Raw genomic sequence first — 10000 nt, forward strand, 5'->3', positions numbered from 1 at the left:
CATATTCTCCAATCCGGCATTCTGTCATAGTTTGACCTTCCTCAGTCTCTATTCATTTTGGTTTTCATTGTGACTTTGTCATTGTTGCAATAAACACGTTCAAGAGATTGTTATCATTTCTAAAGTGATAATCAGGATAATATCCTTTGTGGATTCTAGTCTTAATATGTTTAGATTTTCAAATTTTTCTTTGTTTGGAGGAATGAAATAATTTATAAGGATTTAAAAATTAAAAAACAATTAGAGAAATATTTGATTGTAAATTGAATTGTCACATACAAAACATGAATAAATAAACAATTTATAAGAGATGGAGAATCAACTGATAAGAATCAGGCAGATTTTCTCTCTGTGAAAACAAAAAGTGGAAGGAAGACAAGAAGTTGGGAAATATTCTGTAAACTACGTTTGGATACAGAGAGAGAGAGAGAGAGAGAGAGAGAGAGAGAGAGAGAGAGAGAGAGAGAGAGAGAGAGAGAGAGAGAGAGAGTATGGGGAATAATCACTGATAATTATGTCAAGTTGTCCAAGTTGGAACAACGAAGTTCCTTTGGTGGGAAACGAGACGATAAAGAGAATTCTCTCATCTCAACAGTGAAATCCTCAACATAGCTTACTGGCTAACATCGAAATCCGCCCACACATGGATGTAAAAAAAAATTGAAATAAAAATTACTATCCGGCAACCTTTTAAATCCTCTGATTTGTGACGATTCCTGTTCCAGACGCGTCTCAGGTTGGTCGTGATTTCACTGTTGAGATGAGAGAATTCTCTTTATCGTCTCGTTTCCCACCAAAGGAACTTCGTTGTTCCAACTTGGACAACTTGACATAATTATCAGTGATTATTCCCCATACTCTCTCTCTCTCTCTCTCTCTCTCTCTCTCTCTCTCTCTCTCTCTCTCTCTCTCCTCTCTCTCTCTCTCTCTCAAAATCAGGAGAAACGAATAACTGCATAAAAAGATGGCCGGGTCTGAGATGAAATCAGTCTATATATATATATATATATATATATATATATATATATATATATATATATTATATATATATATATATATATATATATATATATATATATATATATATATATATATATATATATATATATATATATATATATATATATACAGAGAGAGAGAGAAGACGATAGATTTCCGTACTAAGAAAGTCTGCGGGTATAGAATGGCATAGAAAGACCATGAACAGGCGCAAGTGGAAGGACATGTCTGGGGCCTTTGTTCTGAAGTGGACTAGTAACGGCTGATGATGAGGAGGATGATGGTGATGGTATATGTGTATCTGTGTTATCATATGCATATCCTTTTGTATGAATAAATCAGTTTTCTATTGATTCTATCCTTTTATGACTTGACCAAAGTATCATAAACGGATTCCGTTTTCAAATCGCTTCGTTTTAGTCGTAATAAAACAAGACTAATGACGCAATCAAGTAAGGGAGACTCAACCAATAGGAAAGAAGATAAGACGGTATATGAATGCGGAAGCAAGAAACAAAATCAATAGCAAGAGAAAAAATCAAAAGCAAGAGACAAAATCAAAAGCAAGAGACAAAATTTAAAGCAAGAGACAATATAGAAAGCAAGAGACAAAATTGAAATTAAGAGACAAAATTAAAGCATGAGACAATATAGAAAGCAAGAGACAAAATCAAAAGCAAGAGACAAAATTGAAAGCAAGAGACAATATAGAAAGCAAGAGACAAAATAGAAAGTAAGAGACAAAATTGAAAGCAAGAGACAAAATCAAAAGCAAGAGACAAAATCGAAAGCAAGAGACAAAATTTAAAGCATTAGACAATATAGAAAGCCGGAGACAAAATCAAAAGCAAGAGACAATATAGAAACCAAGAGACAAAATCAAAAGCAAGAGACATAATCGAAAGCAAGAGACAAAATTGAAAGTATGAGACAATATAGAAAGCAAGAGACAAAATCAATAGCAAGAGACAAAATTAAAAGCAAGTGAAAAAATCCAAAAAAAAAAAAAATTGAAAGCAAGAGACAATATAGAAAGCAAGAGACAAAATCAGAAGCAAGAGACAAAATTGAAAGCAAGAGACAAAATTGGAAGCAAGAGACCAAATCGAAAGCAACAGACAAAATTAAAGCATGAAACAATATAGAAAGCAAGAGACAAAATAGAAAGCAAGAGACAAAATTGAAAGCAAGAGACAAAATTTGAAGCAAGAGACAAAATCGAGAGCAAGAGACAAAATTAAAGCCTGAGACAATATAGAAAGCATGAGACAAAATAGAGCAAGAGACAAAATCAAAAGAAAGAGACAAAATAAAAAGCAAGAGACAAAATAAAAAGCAAGAGAAAAAATCGAAAGCAAGAAACAAAATCAAAAGCAAGAGACAAAATTAAAAGCGTGAGACAATATAGAAAGCAAGAGACAAAATCAATAGCAAGAGACAAAATCAAAAGCAAGAGACAAAATTGAAAGCGTGAGACAATAGAGAAAGGAAGAGACAAAATTGAAAGCAAGAGACAAAATCGAAAGCAAGAGACAAAATCGAAAGCAAGAGACAAAATTGAAAGCATTAGACAATAGAGAAAGCAAGAGACAAAATCGAAAGCAAGACACAAAATTGAAAGCATGAGACAATATAGAAAGCAAGAGACAAAATCAAAAGCAAGAGACAGAATAAAAAGCAAGAGACAAAACTGAAAGCAAGAGACAATATAAAAAGCAGGAGACAAAATTTAAATTAAGAGACAAAATTAAAGCATGAGACAATATAGAAAGCAAGAGACAAAAGCAAGAGACAAAATTGAAAGCAAGAGACCAAATTGAAAGCAAGAGAAAAAATCAAAATCAAGAGACAAAATCGAAAGCCAGAGACAAAATTGAAAGCATTAGACAATAGAGAAAGCAAGAGACAAAATCGAAAGCAAGACACAAAATTGAAAGCATGAGACAATATAGAAAGCAAGAGACAAAATCAAAAGCAAGAGACAGAATAAAAAGCAAGAGACAAAATCGAAAGCAAGAGACAATATAGAAAGCAAGAGACAAAATTGAAAGCAAGAGACAAAATCAAAAGCATGAGAAAATATAGAAAGCAAGAGACAAAATCAAAAGCAAGAGACAAAATTAAAAGCAGATGACAAAATTAAAGCATGAGACAATATAGAAACCAAGAGACAAAATTGAAAGCAAGAGACAAAATTTAAAGCATTAGACAATAGAGAAAGCAAGAGACAAAATCGAAAGCAAGAGACAAAATTGAAAGCATGAGACAATATAGAAAGCAAAAGACAAAATCAAAAACAAGAGACAAAATAAAAAGCAAGAGACAAAATCGAAAGCAAGAGACAATATAGAAAGGAAGAGATAAAATTGAAAGCAAGAGACAAAATCAAAAGCATGAGACAATATAGAAAGCAAGAGACAAAATCAAAAGCAAGAGACAAAATTAAAAGCAAAAGACAAAATTAAAGCATGAGACAATATAGAAAGCAAGAGACAAAATCAAAAGCAAGAGACAAAATTAAAAGCAGAAGACAAAATTAAAGCATGAGACAATATAGAAACCAAGAGACAAAATTGAAAGCAAGAGACAAAATCAAAAGCATGAGACAATATAGAAAGCAAGAGACAAAATCAAAAGCAAGAGACAAAATTAAAAGCAAAAGACAAAATTAAAGCATGAGACAATATAGAAAGCAAGAGAAAAAATTGAAAGCAAGAGACAAAATTGAAAGCATGAGACACTATAGAAAGCAAGAGACAAAATTGAAAGCAAGAGACAAAATTGAAAGCGTGAGACAATATAGAAAGGAAGAGACATAATTGAAAGCAAGAGACAAAATCGAAAGCAAGAGACAAAATCGAAAGCAAGAGACAAAATTGAAAGCATTAGACAATATAGAAATCAAGACAAAATCGAAAGCAAGAGACAAAATTGAAAGCATGAGAAAATATAGAAAGCAAGAGACAAAATAAATAGCAAGAGACAAAATCAAAAGCAAGAGACAAAACTGAAAGCAAGAGACAATATAGAAAGCAAGAGACAAAATTGAAATTAAGAGACAAAATTAAAGCAGGAGATAATATAGAAAGCAAGAGACAAAATCAAAAGCAAGAGACAAAATTGAAAGCAAGAGGACAATATAGAAAGCAAGAGACAAAATTGAAATTAAGAGACAAAATTAAAGCATGAGACAATATAGAAAGCAAGAGACAAAATCAAAAGCAAGAGACAAAATTGAAAGCAAGAGACAATATTGTAAGCAAGAGACAAAATTGAAAGCAAGAGACAAAATCAAAAGCAAGAGAGACATAATCGAAAGCAAGAGACAAAATTGAAATATTAGACAATATAGAAAGCCGGAGACAATATCAAAAGCAAGAAACAAAATTGAAAGCATGAGACAATACCAAAAGCAAGAGACAAAATAAAAAGCAAAAGACAAAATCGAAAGCAAGAGTCAAATATAGAAAGCAAGAGACAAAATCAAAAGCAAGAGACAAAATAAAAAGCAAAAGACAAAATCGAAAGCAAGAGACAATATAGAAAGCAAGAGACAAAATCAAAAGCAAGAGACAAAATTAAAAGCAGGAGACAAAATCACAAATAAGAGACAAAATTTAAAGCAAGAAAAAAAATTTAAAGCATGAGACATTATAGAAAGCAAGAGACAAAATCAAAAGCAAGAGACAAAATTGAAAGCAAGAGGCAATATAGAAAGCAAGACACAAAATTTAAATTAAGAGACAAAATTAAAGCAGTAGTCAATATATAGAAAGCAAGAGACAAAATCAAAAGCAAAAGAGAAAATTGAAAGGAAGAGACAAAATTGAAAGAAAGAGACAATATAGAAAGCAAGATACAAAATATAATTTAAGAGACAAAATTAAAGCATGAGACATTATAGAAAGCAAGAGACAAAATCAAAAGCAAGAGACAAAATTGAAAGCAAGAGACAATATAGAAAACAAGAGACAAAATTGAAAGCAAGCAAGAGACGAAATCGAAAGCAAGAGACAAAATTGAAATATTAGACAATATAGAGAGCAAGAGACAAAATCGAAAGCAAGAGACAATATAGAGAGCAAGAGACAAAATTAAAGCATTAGACAATATAGAAAGTAAGAGACAAAATCAAAAGCAAGAGACAAAATTGAGAGCAAGAGACAATATAGAAAGCAAGAGACAAAATCAAAAGCAAGAGACAAAATTGAGAGCAAGAGACAATATAGAAAGCAAGAGACAAAATCAAAAGCAAGAGACAAAATTAAAAGCAGGAGACAAAATCGCAAATAAGAGACAAAATTTAAAGCAAGAGAAAAAATTTAAAGCATGAGACATTATAGAAAGCAAGAGACAAAATCAATTCCAACTTGGATTTCTGTTTCCACTCGATTTGAAGATTCCAATTCCAACCTAAACTCCAGATTCCAATTCCAACTTAAATTCAAGATTCCGATTCTAACTTTAATTCCAGGTTAGAATTCTAACCTAAATTCCACATTCCAATTCTAACTTGAATTCAAGATTCCAATTCCAACATAAATTCTAGGTTTCAAGGTCAATGTGAACTCAGATTCCAATTCCTACTTAAATTCCAGATTTCTATTCCATCATAAATACCAGATTCCAATTCCATCTTCCGATGTAGTTGGCTTTTTTTTTTTTTTTTTTTTTTTTTTTTTTTTTTTTTTTTTTTTTTGTCACTTCATTTCCCAAGCTTGAGCTTAGATCCTAATCCCAAAGCCTTAGGATTCAAGCTGTAGCTTGAAGAAAACAACATATCTTATCGGAAGTTGAAATTGGAATCGGAATTTTGAGTTGGAATTAGAATCTGGAATTCAAGTGGGAATTTGATTCAGGAATTAAAGTTGCTATTGGATTCTGGAATTATGTTTCTAATCTATTCCGAAATCAAATATCAAGGTACGATTATTGTCGGGAAATTTACTGTATGATGTCAGTGTAAAATGCTAAAAAAAGAAGATCAGAAGATTTGATATTCGGTAGAATGGTTCTTCCTTCTGACAGACATTTAATCAAGTAACCAGATCTCACTGGAATATAAAGAGACTCTTTAGCTATGATAAGCAGCTCTTCTAGGAGAAGGACACTCCAAAATCAAAACATTGTTCTTTAGTCATGGGTAGTGTCATAGCCTCTGTACCATGGTCTCCCGCTATCTTGGTATGGAGTTCTCTTGCTTGAGGGTGCACTCGGGCGCACTACTCTATGTTATATCCCTTTCTTTTGATTTTTGAAATTTGTTATTGTTTATATATAATAGATTTATTTTAATGTTGTTGCTGTTCTTTGAATATTTAATTTTAATTATATGTCTTTTAATAGTTTATTTATTTCTTTATTTACTAAATACTTTTTTGAATAAAATAATTAACTTAATAATAAATAGCCTACTTCTGTCCGGCCAAAGATTCGATCCTTAGAACGAAGAAAATATTAAGGAGACGTTAATTCTATACTGTTAGTGAATATAATAAATGTCCCTTACAATTAATGAATTTTCTAATCGACTTTGCTGTATAATATGGTTTTTCTATGACAAATCTAATACATGGAATGATAGCTATTATTATTATTATTATTATTATTATTATTATTATTATTATTATTATTATTATTATTATTATTATTATTATTATTATTATCATTATTATCATCGAGAAGCAATAACTGATAACACAAGAAAAAGGTATTCATATATATATATATATATATATATATATATATATATATATATATATATATATATATATATATATATATATATATATATATATATATATATATATATATATATATATATATATAAGATTGAATTTCCGTTTAGTCTGTTTATTGACTTATTGTGTTCGGTAAATTTTCAAATCGAGAGACGAAGTAATGGCAGAGATGTGTCCCCTAAACCAATGCCTGGGAAGCACACACGTTGGGCTTGGCTCTCTTTTTCAGAGAGAGAGAGAGAGAGAGAGAGAGAGAGAGAGAGAGAGAGAGAGAGAGAGAGAGAGAGAGAGAGAGAGAGAACAACTATAGATTTGGAAGGTGACCTCTCTCTCTCTCTCTCTCTCTCTCTCTCTCTCTCTCTCTCTCTCTCTCTCTCTCTCTCTCTCTAACGATTTGGAAGGTGACCTCTCTCTCTCTCTCTCTCTCTCTCTCTCTCTCTCTCTCTCTCCTTCCTGGGTCAGGGAAGATTGCGGGTCTTCTATTCATCCCGAACACTTGGGTAAGTCCAAGGCCAATAAAAGTCCTTGGATAAGTCCGAGGCCAGTACAAATCCTTGGGTAAGTCCGAGGCCAATACAAGTCCTTGGGTAAGTCCAAGGACAATACAAGTCCTTGGGTAAGTCCGAGGCCAATACAAGTCCTTGAGTAAATCCAAGGCTGATACAAGTCCTTGGGTAATTCCAAGGCAAATACAAGTCCTTGGGTAAGTTAAAATCGAATACAGGTCCTTGGGTAAGTCCAAGCCCAATACAAGTCCTTGGGTAAGTCCAATCCTAACACAAGTCCCTGGGTAAGTACAAAGCCAACACAAGTCCTTGGACAAGTCCAAGCCCAGTACAAGTCACTGGGTAAGTACAAGGCCAATGCAAGTCCTTGGGTAAGTTCAAAGCCAATACAAGTCCTTGGGTAAGTCCAAGGCCAATACAAGTCCTTGGGTAAATCCAAGCCAAATACAAGTCCTTGGATAAGCCTAAGCCCAATAAAAGTCCTTGGGTAAGTTCCAAGCCAATACAAGTCCTTGGGTAAGTCCAAGCCCAATAAAAGTCCTAGATCAAGTCCAAGACCAATACAAAACCTTGGTTAAGTCCAAGACAGATACAGGTCATAGGGCAAGTGCAAGAACAATACAAGTCCCTGGGCAAGCGCAAGTCCAATACAAGTCCTTGGGTAAGTCCATGCCCAATACAAGTCCTTGGGCAAGTCCAAGGTCAATACAAGTCCTTGGGTAAGTCTAAGTCCTATACAAGTCCTTGGATAAGTCTTAGGCCAATACAAGTCCTTAGGCAAGTCCGAGCCCAATATAAGTCCTTAGGCAAGTCCAAGCCCAATACAAGTCCATGGGCAAGTCCATGCCCAATACAAGTCCTTGGGCAAGTCCATGCCCAACACAAGTCCTTGGGCAAGTCCATGCCCAACACAAGTCCTTGAGCAAGTCCAAGCCCAATACAAGTCCTTGGGCAAGTCCATGCCCAAAACAAATCCTTGGGCAAGTCCATGCCCAACACAAGTCCTTGGATAAGTCCAAGCCCAATACAAGTCCTTGGGCAAGTCCAAGCCCAATACAAGTCCTTGGGCAAGTCTAAGGCCAATACAAGTGCTTTGGTAAGTCATTTTAGAGGAAATTACAACCGAATTCAAGAAGTCATTGTGCTTGGAAGCATTCAAAATTTCATTTCGGGAAGATTATTTCATCTTATACATTTATGGGCATTAAAACTAAACAATTCGTTTTACTCATTTTTCATTGAAGTTCAAAAACATTCTTTGTTGAAGTTCGCTCATGAGGGACAGAGGACAAAACCCCAAGATTAACTATAGGTACGGTTGAACATAGGGATTCCTGTTACACCTCGATCAAGAGAAGTGCACCTTGTTACACTGTAACTGTGCGGCGAGTTCCTGTGTGCAGCTCATACACATCTCTCCTAATACTATCTGTTTGGTTACTCACAATGCAGTAAGGGTGTGACAGGGTGCACTACCTCTGAGCATGGTGTGCCTTGGATGGCTGTTTTCTACTGTGTATATGATCAGCGCCCAAGCCCAATATCCACCCAAGCTAGAACCAAGAAGGGCTAGGCAATGGTTGCTGATAAATCATTCCTAGCTCACATGGATGGCGAGATTGCAGGCAATACCAGAAACTATCGAGCTTGATCGGGTCTCGAACTCCTTTCCAGCATAATGCTAAGCAGGGAGGTTTCCAATAGTCAACCACAACCTTTAAACCAGAGTTTATCCATGATTAGAGATAACTAAGAAACTAGATAATTGATCTAGAAACAATGTCACATGAAAAAGTTTCCAAAATCATAATAAGATAGAAAAAATAAGATTATTAAAAGTGTGGGTTTAACAACTATCGTAATCTCCAGTCGAAGTGATGTTCACTAAATTCAGTTGTGTGGTGACCTAATGGAAACGCTCCTGCCTGGTACTCGCCAGACTAGGGTACGAGTCCCGATCAAACTCGATAGTTTCTTTAGTGTCAGCAACCTCACCATCTTTGTAGGGCTAAGGAGGGTTTGGGGGAGCCTAGAGACCTACCTGTTGAGTCATCAATAGCCATTGACTGGCCCTCCTTGGTCCTAGCTTGTGTGGCAAGTGGGTTTGGACGATGTTCTTGTGTATATGGTCAGCCGCTAGGGCATTATCACTGTCACTTGCCTCTGCCATATAAGAGTTGACTTCAAACCTTTGAAATAAATTTTCCCTTTAATCTAGGCCGCTGTGGAATAAAATAAAAAGATTTCAACCTTATTTGCATATATTGATCTGATTCATTTTCCAATTGTCTATACATTTTCCAATCATGTATTAGATGATAATTATACATATTAATCTGTCGTGAAAAACAGTTAATACTTTTAAGTGTTTTTAACATCGAACTGAACTTTGAAATTCCGTTTCTTCTTTGTTTACTAGTTTTTGTAAGCTTATTTTCTTTACAATGCATTATTATCATTATCGTCATCATTATTATCATTATGTAGGTGAAGGGCAGTGGCTCCTCAACATCCGAATCTCAGCATTGATAATATTTCTTTAACTTTGTATGACTCTTTTAAAATTTTAGGTGGGATTCTCGACAGCAAATTCACTCTTAAGAAACACATTAGGTGTCTCTTCTTCAATTGCACAAAAAAGATTCTCGGTGATCAATCTATTCTGAGAAAGTATTTAAATTCTTTCATTCTACCTTGTTTCGAGTATTGTTATCCTCTTTGGTATTCAGATGCTGATTCTCATCTTAATTTGTT

Source organism: Palaemon carinicauda, chromosome 32 (genome assembly GCF_036898095.1).
Source record: "Palaemon carinicauda isolate YSFRI2023 chromosome 32, ASM3689809v2, whole genome shotgun sequence".
In the NCBI taxonomy this organism is placed as follows: domain Eukaryota; kingdom Metazoa; phylum Arthropoda; class Malacostraca; order Decapoda; family Palaemonidae; genus Palaemon; species Palaemon carinicauda.